General features: G+C 45.9%; 1 protein-coding gene across 3 annotated transcripts in view; it reads right to left on the reverse strand.

Annotated features, from left to right (window-relative positions):
* dym (dymeclin) overlaps positions 1-9946 on the reverse strand; it is a 669399-nt gene extending 659453 nt beyond the window's left edge. For 2 of the 3 annotated variants that reach the window (XM_070867484.1, XM_070867482.1), the window contains exon 1: positions 9579-9946. The gene's annotated coding sequence lies outside the window, so the exon portion shown is untranslated. The remainder of the gene's footprint in view (positions 1-9578) is intronic. The other variant, XM_070867483.1, reaches the window with a different exon arrangement.
* Positions 9947-14817: the final 4871 nt, after the last annotated feature.

Consider the following 14817-nt stretch of genomic DNA (forward strand, 5'->3'; position numbering starts at 1 on the left):
CCAAAAAACGAAGCCAGGCCTTCGGCGCATGCACGGGAAAAAAAAGTTACGTTTTTGACGTCATTGTAATGGACACGCATGTTCAGTACAGCTTGGATTTGGCAATCGGCCATTTTTAAAGAGCCAGTTGTGTGTGTGAGAAGGAGTGCTGAGAGCACATTGGGAAAATCGCAGCTGGAGCAATACAAGATGCAACGCAGTACAAGGACCAAGAATTTCTTGCAGGAAGAAGTGGAGGCACTAGTTACTATGATTGAGAACAGATGACAGAAGCTGAACACCAACAGAGGTCACATAAAAGTTCCGCCCAAAGAAGTGAAGAAATGCTGGAACCAAGTTGAAGATTACTGCAGTGGTAACCACCACGAGATCTGGAGGCCAGTGTAAAAAGAAACGGCAGGACCTTGGTCAAGTAGTTAGTGTAAGTAATATTTTAATTTATTCAATGGAATTGCAATTGTAAATGTGACCAGCTGTCCCACCCAGCAGAAAGACACCCTCTCTAAAAAGTTGCATTTTCATCTTTGCAGAGGAAGGTGGCACATAATAAAAGGGAAAGAACTCGAACAGGAGGAAGCCCAGCAAATCTGCACCCACTGACGCCCTTGGAAGAGAGGGGCGCTGCTTTGATGGATCCTGCCTGGAAAAAAGCAATCAGTACTGCACAAGCTGGGCCCACAGTCAAGGGAGAGGGTAAGTCCTGCAAATATATCACGGACCTTCAAATCAGCCTGCTGCCTGGCCTGCGACGTGTGAGCCTACTCATGCCAACCACCATGCCCCCTCCTCTGCTGCTAACCATTTGAGTTATATTTTGCAGAACTTGAGGCCAACCCTGATGCAGAAGATTCAGATGAGGATCAGCCTGAAGAGGAGAACATCTTCCAATCCAACCCTGCAGACCAAGAACATGGGGGTGAGGGGGAGGGGATGGAGCTGGATGAAGCTCCCACTGTTGTACTGACTTTGGAGGAGGTGCCGCTCATGGAGGCGACAGCCCTTTCCGTGACTAGTGTTGGTGGGACATTCCATGGTTTCACACCTTCCGAGATTGTGGGTCCCAGTAGTGGGGTGCAGCGAGGCACACCCAGGGCCTCACCGTCCCAGGCTGCGGGTCTCAGTGGTGAGGTGCGAGCCACACCCGCGGGGAGGAGGGGAAGGAGCGCTCGACCGCGCCCTCCTGAGGTGCAGGATCTAACAGATGCGGTTCAGATGATGTCATTGAGTGCGGAGAGCACCAACGTTACGCAATCACTGCTGGACGCCATCAGTGGGGTGAACGATGAGGTAGCGGGACTGTCGGGAGAAGTAACAACACTCTCACAAGAAATAGGATGTTGGAGTTAGCTGCAGCAATAAGGGAACACACCCATACCCTGCACCCATTGACAGAATCAACTGTCACTCCCACTCCAATCCCCACGAGCCTCTGAAGAGCCCAAAGCGGGCCCTCCAACCTGCCGCCTGACGTCAACGCCCCCCACCTTCAAGGAGAAGCGCAGTACCAGAGATGTTAGAAAGAATAAGCTTGGCACCAAGCCCAGAAAACACTGCCACCACCTGCGGGCAGGGGTGGTGGAGTGTCCAAGACCGAGCCCAGCAGCGGTCTGAGAATAAGGGGGATGAGAGATGGGTGCAGCCTTTCTTTGCTGCTGCAGTTGTTTATTATTATTGTTACTGTTGTAACTGTTCTCAAATTAAAAGTTTTTTGTAAGTTATGTAAATTTACAAGTTTATAAATGATCTTAGAGTGATAGTAAAGTAAAGTTTGATACATGAAAAGTTTTATTAAAGTTAAGTACATTGTAAACTTTTGAATAAAATATATTTTACATGAAAGCTAGTTCCATTAACACAACATTACGGAACATGTCCATGTGGAGTAGTTGTCGCTGAGCCCTCAGGCATCAGTAAAGTTTTCACGGATGAGCTGCTGACGCAAGGCTCAAACCATCGTTAAAAGGGCACGATGGCCCGGCCTCCTCCGCCATCGTGCTCCGGCCTCAGACACTTGCATTGCTTCCTCATCCTCGTTGTCCTCCTCCTCCTGCTCGTCATCTGCATCTTACACATCATTATCAATCACTCTCACCGCAGCTGGGTCTTCCACTACCAGGTGCTGCTGCCTCATGATGGCCAAGTTAAGCAGCATGCAGCACACAACAGTGAACTGTCCGACAATCTCAGGGGAGTACAGCAAGTAGCCTCCAGAATGGTCCAGGCATCGGAAACGCTGCTTCAATATACCAATGGCCCTCTCAATGATGCTGCACGTCGCAATGTGCGACATATTGTATTGACAGTCAGCTTCCATCCGAGTTATGTGTAGGGGCGCCATGAGCTAGGTGGCGAGGTCGTACCCTTTGGTCTCCCCAGTAGCCAGCTCTGCCCTTCTGGCTGCTGAAACATGACAGATATGACGCTGTCGCGTGGAATGAACACATCATGGGTGCTGCCAGGGTATCTTGCAATGACTGACATGATATGATGCATGTTGTCACACACTAGCTGCATATTAATGGAGTGGAAGCCTTTTGTGTTCCTGTACATTTTGGAATCCATCAAAGGTGCTTGCAAGGTGATGTGTGTACAATCAATGCAGCCCTGTACCTTTGGGAAGTCAGCAATCCTGGAGAAGCCCACAGCCCTGTCATGGATTGCTTGGGCGGTCATGGGGAACTTTATGAAGTCATTCCTATGCACGTACAGTGCAGCCATGACCTGGTGAATGGAGACATGTCTTGCATGTTGAGAGATGGCACACACGTCCCCAGTTGTAGCTTGAAACGATCCAGGAGGCATAGACTGAAAGTGCAGCTGTAACCTTCACTTCAACTGATAAAGCAATCTTCCTGATGCTTCTAGGTTGCAGGTCTGCTGTGACCTGCTCACAGATCTCACTTACTACTTTGCGGAAACACAGCCTTGCGACACAGTCTGCATCACTCACATGGAGGTACGAACGCCTGTCTCAATATACCCGAGGTGGGTAAGGCCTCCTGCCCAGCACCCTATGGGCTCTGATGTTCCTGATACTATGATGTTGAATCAATTGTCTCCGACGTAGCACCATGATGCAGAAGGCTTGCACAAGGTATGCCAGTGTCAGTATTGCCCCCATACTTAAATTTAACCTTTGAAAGAAGTTCAAAACGGTAGGAAAGCAGGCAGCACAGGTTTGTAGTTGTGTATCTCCAGGTCTATATGGATGGACCACACCCAAAGGTCTTGTGACTTCTCCTCTCTCTTATAATTATACACACACACACCACATCAACCTGAAACTTTAACTCTGTTTCTCTCCCCACAGATGCTGCCAGACCTGCTGAGCATTTCTGGCATTTTCTGTTTTTATTTACAATTAAAACTTTACCAGGATCACAGTCAGCCTGTGGACAACTTCAACAGGACACTAACAGACAAAAGACTCGCAGAATACAATGTTGATGATTTATAAATGTTAATGCTCAAGAACTGAATGTAATGTTTCTGAACATGTGTAAGTCAGTCATGACTTAAATAGTTCATCAATATCAAACTATCAAGGTGATATCATGGTGCTGTGGAATCAAAGTCCTACAATGAAATTTTCAAATTTGTTCCTTTTAAGAGAAAAGGAGGAGTGAATTATACTGGGTGCAATTCCATGGTAACTGATTTCTGAGCTCTGCCACCACTGCTCCCAGCTAGCTGTTTGGAGGAATGAAGGTGTAGCAGCGGTACATTACCCTTTCCGACTCATTTTTATGATCTCCCTGCTCAGTACCATTCCAAGATCAACACTGGGGATTCAATATAATTGAATACTAAACTTGTACACTTGGTTAATGGTGCTGTTTATTGCTAGGGGACATAGTCTCAGAATAAGGGGTCGCCCATTTAAAACTGAGATGAGGAGGAATTTCTTCTCAGAGGGTTGTAAATCTGTGGAATTCTCTGCCCCAGAGAGCTGTGGAGGCTGGGTCATTGAATATATTTAAGGCGGAGATAGATGGATTTTTGAGCGATAAGGGAGTAAAGGGTTATGGGGAGCGGGCAGGGAAGTGGAGCTGAGTCCATGATCAGATCAACCATGATCTTATTAAATGGCGGAGCTGGTTCAAGGGACCAAATGGCATACTCCTGCTCCTATTTCTTATATTCGCCATGCTTTCAGACATCACTCCTAACTCTTCCAGCACTTGGCATCTGTTTCTCTTCCATTAAATGAGGGTTTCTTTTAATTAAAAAACTCTAACTCAATGCAATTAGTTATTATCCATAGCCAGAAAGCTTAGGTGTTAGGATGGCAAGCATATGTGGCCTTAGGTAAATGCTCAGAGGACTAGTTCTGCTTGCCCAACTAGGACCAACTTACCCATTTGGGCACAGACCTACAGGATTATCTGGAACTGGTAGGAATAATCCCAGCTCCCCCTAATGGTAGGCCTACACTTCCATGTCCCTACAATGAGCCAGGCTAGCTGGTCATTCATCAACAATACTCTTGGGTATTGTGGGTCAGTCTGGCTCAAGTATCGGATTACTGACACTGCCACAAAGGGTTGACTTGGTTCAATTTTCCGGAATGTCATCTTGCAGCCAACCAACTCAACCCCAAAGAGATTACGTTCCCTCCACCTTCAAGAATTACTCTTCCTCCACCTTTACCCAAAGAGTGGTGAGAATGTAGAACTTGCTATCACAGGGAGTGGTTGAAGTGAATAGTATAGATGCATTTAAGGCAAGGTTGGACAAGTATATGAGAAAAAAAGGGAATAGAGGGTTATGCTGATAGATTTAGATGAGGGAAGATGGGAGGAGGCTCGAGTAGAGCATAAATGCCAGGATGAACTGGTTGGGCTGAATAGCCTGTTTCTGTGCTGTATATCCTACGGAATCCTATGTAATGGTCGAAGGAAAATGAGGAGTGACTTCAAAAAAATAGCTGACAGAATCAGTGGTTTATAAGTGGCACATGTTCACAGCAAGTTCGAGCAGAATAGTCCCAAAATTATTTATTAGCGCTGATTAATTATTCAATTATTATTCAGGTTTTCTGTAAACCAAGACTTTTGAAATTTATACACAAAGAACACAAACAAAAAGACAACCTTTACATACAGGAATTTAACACAAGGAGGCACAGAACAAGAAAATGTCCTCTGTTGATTACGCTCAGTTCTGGTCACAAAAGGATATTGTAACCATCGAGAGGATACCGAAGAGGGCAACCAGAATGATTGAGGAAATAAAGGGCCTCGATTTCAAAATTCTCATCATTGTTTTCAAATCCCTGCATGGCCTCGCCTCTCCCTATCTCTATAATTTCCTTCAGCCTCACAACCACCCCTCGCCCGCCCCCACCCACCCCAGCAATATCTACACTCCTCTAATTCTGCCCTCTTGAGCATCCCTGATTATAATCACTCAACCTTTTGTTTCCTAGGCCCTAAACTCTGGAATGCCCTGCCTAAACCTCTCTTTCCTCCTTTAAGACACTCCTTAAAACCTACCTCTTTGACCAAGCTTTTGGTTATCTCCCCTAATTTCTCCTTTTGTGGCTCAGTGTCAAATTTTTTGTCTTATAATATTTCTGTGAAGCGCCTTGGGATGTTTTATTACGTTAAAGGTGCTATATAAATACACGTTGTTATTGACTGGCATATGATGAGCAATCACATCCGCTGGGTATTTCCTCACTGGAGGAGACAGATGAGAAGTGATGTGGTTGCTGTTTTTAAATTCTAAAGGGATTAGATAATGCAGATCATGGTAAGTTGTTTTATCTTGCCCAGAGCAGTATAACGGGAGGATATGGCCTGCACTTGAAGGGAAATGTATTCAAAACTAATCTGCAGCAACATTATTTCAGTGAACAAGTGGTGAATTATTGGATCAGACTCCCTATAGAGACAATGGAAGCAGGAAGTATTGGTTCATTCAAATGCAAATTAGATAAAGATTTTTTTTCAGAAAATATATTGGGTACAGTATGAGTAATTAGAGACATAAAATATGCTAAATGTTTGAGAGAAACAGGTGACTTTGAACCTATGAATCCCAAAGCTTTCCACCACTAATGGATTTTCCTCACTCCATGTCCAGAATCTGTTGTCGATTAATTAATTTCCATTAGTCATCAATTCATTATTGTTGCTGGTGTGCAACGGCCACCATACGTTAAAAAAATCCACGCACAGGCATCTTCCACACTTCAGGATATAGTTCGGGACCTGGGATATTAGGTCGTTCATTGACGTAGAAGCAAGTCATCCTCGATATGAGGGACTGCCTATGATGATATTGTTGCAACATGAAAAAGCATGGTAGATGGTGAAATGGACAAACCTAGGTGTCACTATTCATGTGCAAGCCTTGTCTTTGAGTGTCACCAGGTAACTCACAGAAAGCATCAGTCAAATCCAATTCCAATCCTGTCTTTGTGCATTGTATACAGAAGCACACTTGCAGCAAGTGTCACTAAATAGCAATGAGGAACACAAATCCTAGCTGACTTTTTTTTCCCTCCCTAAACCAAAGCACCAAGTCCAATTCAGGCATCCCAGCAGCAGCAGCTTTGTTGATTCCAGCAGACTAAGCAAAGGCCAATCACTTAAACTGGGAGCTTCCTGATCTGGCCAGCACATCCATTCATTGGATAAACTTGCTCGAGTCATCTGGAGAATTCTGAGGATAGGTTCCCCCTTGCCAGAAGAAAATAATGGCACTAAAGAGTGACAAATCCCCAGGACCAGATGGCTTCCATCCCTGGATTTTAAAGGAAGTAGGTGAGCACATTGCAGATGCCCCAACTATAATCTTCCATAGTTCTCTTGATTCAGGAACTGTTCCTTTAGATTGAAAAATTGTGCATTTCACTCCGCTTTTTAAGAATGGCGAGAGGGGGAAACCAGGGAATTATAGACCAGTTAGCTTAACATCTGTTGTCAGGAAATTACTAGTCTGTAATTATGGATAGGGTGACTAAACACCTTGAGAATTTTTAGCTGATCAGAAAGCCATCATGGATTTGTAAAAGGTTGGTCATGCCTGAAGAACCTGATTGAATTTTTTGAAGAAGTGACTAAAGTAGTGGACAGGGGAATGTCTATGGATTTTATTTATATGGACTTGCAGAAGGCATTTGATAAAAATCCCTTATAAAAGAGACTGTTAACTAAGGTTGAAACCCATGGAATTGAAGGCAAATTATTGACCTGATTAGGAAATTGGTTGAACGGCAGGAGACAGAGAGTAGGGATAATGGGCTGATACTCAAATTGGCAGAATGTGACAAGTGGTGTCCCGCAGGGATGTGTGCTGGGGCCTCAACTATTTACTGTATTTATTAACAACTTGGATAATGGGATAGAAAGCCACATATCCAAATTTGCCGATGACACATAGATAAGCGGCGCTGTAGATGAAATCATAAAATTACAAAAGGGAAATTGATAGATTAAGTGAATGGGCAAAACTGTGGAAACTGTATTTCAATGTAGGCAAGCATGAGATCATCCACTTTGGATCTAAAAAGGATAGAACAAGGTATTTTCTAAACAGTGAAAAGCTAAAAACAGTAGAGGTCCAAAGAGACTTGGGGGTCCAGGTACGTAGATCATTAAAATGTCATGATCAGGTACAGAAAATAATCAAAGAGGCTAATGGAATGCTGGCCTTTATATCCAGAGGACTAGAATACAGGGGGGGGGTAGAAGTTATGCTGCAGCTGTACGAAACCTTAGTTAGAACATACCTGGAGTACTGAGGAAGGATATATTGGCCTTGGAGGGAGTGCTGCACAGGTTAATCAGAATTAAACCTCATCATCATCATAGGCAGTCCCTCGGAATTGAGGAAGACCTTCCACTCTTAAAATGAGTCCTTGGGTGGCTGAACAGTCCAATCCGAGAGCCACAGTCCCTGTCACAGGTAGGGCAGATAGTCATTGAGGGAACGGGTGGGTGTGACAGGTTTGTCGCACACTCCTTCCGCTTCCTGTGCTTGATTTCTGCATGCTCTCGGCGATGACACTCGAGCTGCTCAGCGCCCTCCCGGATGCACTTCCTCCACGTAGGGTGATCTTTGGCCAGGGACTCCCAGGTGTCAGTGTCAGAAAATAATCAAAAAGGCTAATGGAATGCTGGCCTTTATATCCAGAGGACTAGAATACAAGGGGGGGGGGGGGTAGAAGTTATGCTACAGCTGTACAAAACCCTGGTTAGAATACACCTGGAGTACTGAGAGCAGTTCTGGGCACCACTTAGGAAGGATCTATTGGCCTTGGAGGGAATGCTGCATAGGTCAATCAGAATGATACCAGGACAGGGTTAAATTACGAGGAGAGATTACACAAACTAGGGTTGTATTCCCTGGAATTTAGAAGGTAAGGGGATGATTTCATCCAAGTGTTCAAGATAGTAAGGGGGACAGAAAGGGCAGATAGATCAAAATTATTTCCAATGGTTGGGGATTCTAGGACTCGGGGAGCACAGTCTAAAGATTAGAGCCAGACCTTTCAGGAGTGAAATTAGGAACACTTCTACACACAAAGGGTGATAGAAGTTTGGAATTATCTTCCGCAAATGGAAATTGATGCTGGATCAATTGTTAATTTTTAAAATCTGAGATTGGTAGATTTGTTAACCAAAATATTGCAACAGTGACTACACTTCAAAAAGTACTTGATTGGCTGTAAAGCACTTTGGGACATCCGATGGTCGTGAAAGGCACCACATAAATGCAAGTCCTTCTTTAAAGGTATTAACAAAGAAACATAGAAAATAGGTGCAGGAGTAGGCCATTCGGCCCTTCGAGCCTGCACCACCATTCAGTAAGATCATGGCTGATCATTCACCTCAGTACCACTTTCCTGCTTTCTCTCCATATCCCTTGAACTGGCATCAACAACTTTCTGCGGCAGGGAATTCCACAGGTTAACAACTCTGAGTGAAGAAGTTTCTCCTCATCTCAGTCCTAAATGGCTTACCCCTTATCCTTAGACTATGTCCCCTGATTCTGGACTTCCCCAACATCAGGAACATTCTTCCTACATCTAACTGCATCTAAGGGATATGGGGCAAAGGGTATATGGAGTTAGGTCGCAGATCAGCCATGATCTCACTGAATGGCAGAACAGGCCTGAGGGGCGAAATGGCCTACTCCTGTTTCTATGTTCCCACCATTCCCAAATGGTAAAACAAGCAAAATTCCAACTGTCCTCATTCTGATAACCCTCAAATCTGTTTCTAATCAGAAATACATATGCCAGAGGTGTGAAATCAACAGAAAAAAAACTTTTACCTGAAAAATTATTTCACTTAGCCACAACTCCAAGGGAGCAGTGGACAGACAATTAATTCAAATAAATCATGTGCTGGAGGCTTGTTAATTGTATTATAATGTGGGTGTTGTTAGTTCTGTACTCAGTACAAGTAAACGACGACAACATTTGAGCAGCCACATATAGCTCAAAGGTATCAACATACTTTGGGAGGCTTTGGAAAAATAAATGTTCCTACACATTCTTTATGACGTATTTCCACATTGAAGGCACTATAGAAATGCAAATTGTTGCTGTTGTTTAAATAACTTACCTGCACTAAATTGCATCAACTATAATCCACTCCTATCAACGACCTGGCAGTACAATCGGTCTCAATTTCTCTGCTGAAGACTGGGTCCAGTTCTCTCTGTAATAGGCCTGTGTTGACACAGCTGACAACCTGAGTGCATTTACTTTTAGCACCAGCCTGAGTTCGGGGATAGCTACAGTGTAAAACAACGCACACGCCTATCCTTCGTCCTTTTACTCGCCTGCCGTCCGTGTCCCGTTTGTTTCGCTGGCTGTGCACGGTCTGTCTGAAACAAAACGAAGCTGAGCCCAGCAGTCAAACGGCGAGTAACGAATTAACTGCGGCTGCTCGCGCTGCACTCCCGGTCCAACCGCCGTCTGCTCTCGCACCATCCACGTCGCACAGCCTGCGTCACCGGCTAAGGATCACAGGTCAGGCGCATGCCTGGGAGGAGATATGGTGGTGTGCTCTGGGAGTTGTAGTCTTGACGATACGTGACTTGTTGCTGAACTTTACTTTGCACTCTTTGGTTACTACAGTTTAGTATCGCAGGATTTATTTACTTGATTGATTGTAATTTACTGCGGCGTTCAGTTAATTCTGCACAAAAACCATGCCAAAAATTGCTGGTCATAGGAATGTGGGAAGGGAGGACCTTGAGATGATCACTATCACTAGGGAGGTAGTGCTGGACAGACTAATGGGACTGAAGGTAGACAAGTCCCCTGGTCTTGATGAAATGAATCCCAGGGTATTAAAAGAGATGGCGGAAGTTATAGCAGATGCATTTGTTATCATCTACCAAAATTCTCTGGACTCTGGGGGGGGGTACCAGAGGATTGGAGAGCAGCTAATAGAAACATAGAAAATAGGTGCAGGAGCAGACCATTCAGCCCTTCTAGCCTGCACTGCCATTCAATGAGTTCATGGCTGAACATGCAACTTCAGTACCCCCTTCCTGCTTTCTCGCCATAACCCTTGATCCCCCGAGTAGTAAGGACTTCATCTAACTCCCTTTTGAATATATTTAGTGAATTGGCCTCAACTACTTTCTGTGGTAGAGAATTCCACAGGTTCACCACTCTCTGGGTGAAGAAGTTTAGAAACATAGAAACATAGAAAATAGGTGCAGGAGCAGGCCATTCAGCCCTTCTAGCCTGCACCGCCATTCAATGAGTTCATGGCTGAACATGAAACTTCAGTACCCCCTTCCTGCTTTCTCGCCATAACCCTTGATCCCCCGCGTAGTAAGGACTTCATCTAACTCCCTTTTGAATATATTTAGTGAATTGGCCTCAACTACTTTCTGTGGTAGAGAATTCCACAGGTTCACCACTCTCTGGGTGAAGAAGTTTCTCCTCATCTCGGTCCTAAATGGCTTACCCCTTATCCTCAGACTGTGACCCCTGGTTCTGGACTTCCCCAACATTGGGAACATTCTTTCTGCATCTAACCTGTCTAAACCCGTCAGAATTTTAAACGTTTCTATGAGGTCCCCTCTCATTCTTCTGAACTCCAGTGAATACAAGCCCAGTTGATCCAATCTTTCTTGATAGGTCAGTCCCGCCATCCCGGGAATCAGTCTGGTGAACCTTCGCTGCACTCCCTCAATAGCAAGAATGTCCTTCCTCAAGTTAGGAGACCAAAACTGTACACAATACTCCAGGTGTGGCCTCACCAAGGCCCTGTACAACTGTAGCAACACCTCCCTGCCCCTGTATTCAAATCCCCTCGCTATGAAGGCCAACATGCCATTTGCTTTCTTAACCGCCTGCTGTACCTGCATGCCAACCTTCAATGACTGATGTACCATGACACCCAGGTCTCGTTGCACCTTCCCTTTTCCTAATCTGTCACCATTCAGATAATAGTCTGTCTCTCTGTTTTTACCACCAAAGTGGATAACCTCACATTTATCCACATTATACTTCATCTGCCATGCATTTGCCCACTCACCTAACCTATCCAAGTCACTCTGCAGCCTAATAGCATCCTCCTCGCAGCTCACACTGCCACCCAACTTAGTATCATCCGCAAATTTGGAGATACTGCATTTAATCCCCTCGTCTAAATCATTAATGTACAATGTAAACAGCTGGGGCCCCAGCACAGAACCTTGCGGCACTCCACTAGTCACTGCCTGCCATTCTGAAAAGTACCCGTTTACTCCTACTCTTTGCTTCCTGTCTGACAACCAGTTCTCAATCCACGTCAGCACACTACCCCCAATCCCATGTGCTTTAACTTTGCACATTAATCTCTTGTGTGGGACCTTGTCGAAAGCCTTCTGAAAGTCCAAATATACCACATCAACTGGTTCTCCTTTGTCCACTTTACTGGAAACATCCTCAAAAAATTCCAGAAGATTTGTCAAGCATGATTTCCCTTTCACAAATCCATGCTGACTTGGACCTATCATGTCACCATTTTCCAGATGCACTGCTATGACATCCTTAATAATTGATTCCATCATTTTACCCACTACTGAGGTCAGGCTGACCGGTCTATAATTCCCTGTTTTCTCTCTCCCTCCTTTTTTAAAAAGTGGGGTTACATTGGCTACCCTCCACTCCATAGGAACTGATCCAGAGTCAATGGAATGTTGGAAAATGACTGTCAATGCATCCGCTATTTCCAAGGCCATCTCCTTAAGTACTCTGGGATGCAGTCCATCAGGCCCTGGGGATTTATTGGCCTTCAATCCCATCAATTTCCCCAACACAATTTCCCGACTAATAAAGATTTCCCTCAGTTCCCCCTCCTTACTAGACCCTCTGACCCCTTTTATATCCGGAAGGTTGTTTGTATCCTCCTTAGTGAATACCGAACCAAAGTACTTGTTCAATTGGTCTGCCATTTCTTTGTTCCCCGTTATGACTTCCCCTGATTCTGACTGCAGGGGACCTACATTTGTCTTTACTAACCTTTTTCTCTTTACATACCTATCGAAACTTTTGCAATCCACCTTAATGTTCCCTGCAAGCTTCTTCTCGTACTCCATTTTCCCTGCCCTAATCAAACCCTTTGTCCTCCTCTGCTGAGTTCTAAATTTCTCCCAGTCCCCAGTTTCGCTGCTATTTCTGGCCAATTTGTATGCCACTTCTTTGGCTTTAATACTATCCCTGATTTCCCTAGATAGCCACGGTTGAGCCACCTTCCCTTTTTTATTTTTACGCCAGACAGGAATGTACAATTGTAACGCCTCTGTTTAAAAAAGGGGGCAGGCAAAAGGCAGGTAACTATAGGCCGGTTAGTTTAACATCTGTAGTGGGAAAAATGCTTGAAACTATCATTAAGGAAGAAATAGTGGGACATCTGGATAGGAATAGTGCAATCAAGCAGACGCAGCATGGATTCATGAAAGGGAAATCATGTTTAACTAACTTACTGGAATTCTTTGAGGATATAACGAGCATGGTGGATAGAGGTGTACCGATGGATGTGGCGTATTTAGATTTCCAAAAGGCATTCGATAAGGTGCCACACAAAAGGTTACTGCAGAAGACAAAGGTACGCGGAGTCAGAGGAAATGTATTAGCATGGATAGAGAATTGGCTGAACAGAAAGCAGAGAGTCGGGATAAATAGGTCCTTTTCCGGTTGGAAATCAGTGGTTCGTGGTGTGTCACAGGGATCAGTGCTGGGACCACAACTGTTTACAATATACATAGATCACCTAGAGGAGGGGACAGAGTGTAGTGCAACAAAATTTGCAGATGACACTAAGATTAGTGGGAAAGTGGGTTGTGTAGAGGACTCAGAGAGGCTGCAAGGAGATTTGGATAGGTTAAGTGAATGGGCTAAGGTTTGGCAGATGGAATACAATGTCGGAAAGTGTGAGGTCATCCACCTTGGGGAAAAAAACAGTAAAAGGGAATATTATTTGAATGGGGAGAAATTACAACATGCTGTGTTGCAGAGGGACCTGGGGGTCCTTGTGCATGAAACTCTTTTAGGAGTTAACAGAAAAACATTAAACCGTGCCCCCCGATCTGGGGGAAACACCAACATTTACAATGTTTTTTTTGGGGCACAAAAACATATTTTTTTCCAAGTGCCCCCTATAAAAGGGGAGGGGGACACTAAGAGCACCGGCAATTAAAACAAATTAAACTTTAAAACGTAAAATCAAATTAAAATTTGGTTGCCGGGCGTGATGATGCACTCCAGTCCCTCCGGTGCCCACCTCTCGCGGAAGGCCGCGAGCGTACCGGTGGACACCGCGTGCTCCATCTCCAAGGACACCCTGGACCGGATGTAAGAGCGGAAGAGAGTCAGGCAGTCAGGTTGAACGACCCCCTCGACCGCCCGCTGCCTGGACCGGCTGATGGCACCCTTGGCCGTGCCCAGGAGCAGTCCTTAGAGAGGAGGCCCTCGGACCTACCCGCTCCCCTCCGCACAGGGTGCCCAAAGATCAAGAGAGTGGGACTGAAGTGCAGCCAGAATTTCAGGAGCAGCCCCTTTAAATAATAAAACAGAGGCTGCAACCTCGTGCACTCAATAAAAACATGGAACACAGACTCCTCCAGACCGCAGAAATTGCAGGCGGCCTGGGAGTCCGTGAACCGGCTTAAAAATTTGTTGCACGGCACTGCTCCGTGCACCACCCTCCAGGCCAAGTCCCCGATGAATAGTGGGAGGACTCCCGCATAGAGTGCCCTCCATCGGGGACCCCCGCCTCCTCCGGACGGCAAGATGGTACGCCATGGCGGGTCCGGACGGCCGGCGAGGATGGCAAAGTTGAGAGTGTGCAGGAGCAGCCCGTACAGGAAACCCCTCCGCGCGGAACTGAAAGGCACGGAGGGGATTTCCCCGAGGCGGCTCAAGTTGTGAGGCGCCGGCCCCCGAGGGAGGTTCCGGGGTTTGGCGACGAAGAGGAATTCCGTCCGGACGGAGGTCAGTTCGGACGGGATCTCCCCACGTGCTTGAGCCTCCTCGATGCACCTAACAGAGTCAGGGCCCAAAGCTGTTTTTAGCGACTCGATGGCTTCGGCCGCGCGGCGGACGTTGGCAGAATTTAGGCGCCGCGCCAGCGTTCCTGGCGCCATCTAGCCCGCTCCTCCGCCATCGAGCAGGTCCCTGACCCTGGTCACCTCACCAGCCACAGCCCTCTCTTCCGACCGCCACATAAAACCTCGGTCGTGGAGGTACGGATTCCCGAGCAGCAGCTCCTGCAGGACAGCCGCCACTCCAGCCGGTGGAGAGCTGCGCTTGGTCGAGACTTTGTTCCAGACCCTGATGAGTTCCTTGTAAAAGACAGG

This window comes from Pristiophorus japonicus, chromosome 2 (assembly GCF_044704955.1).
Source record: "Pristiophorus japonicus isolate sPriJap1 chromosome 2, sPriJap1.hap1, whole genome shotgun sequence".
NCBI lineage: Eukaryota > Metazoa > Chordata > Chondrichthyes > Pristiophoridae > Pristiophorus > Pristiophorus japonicus.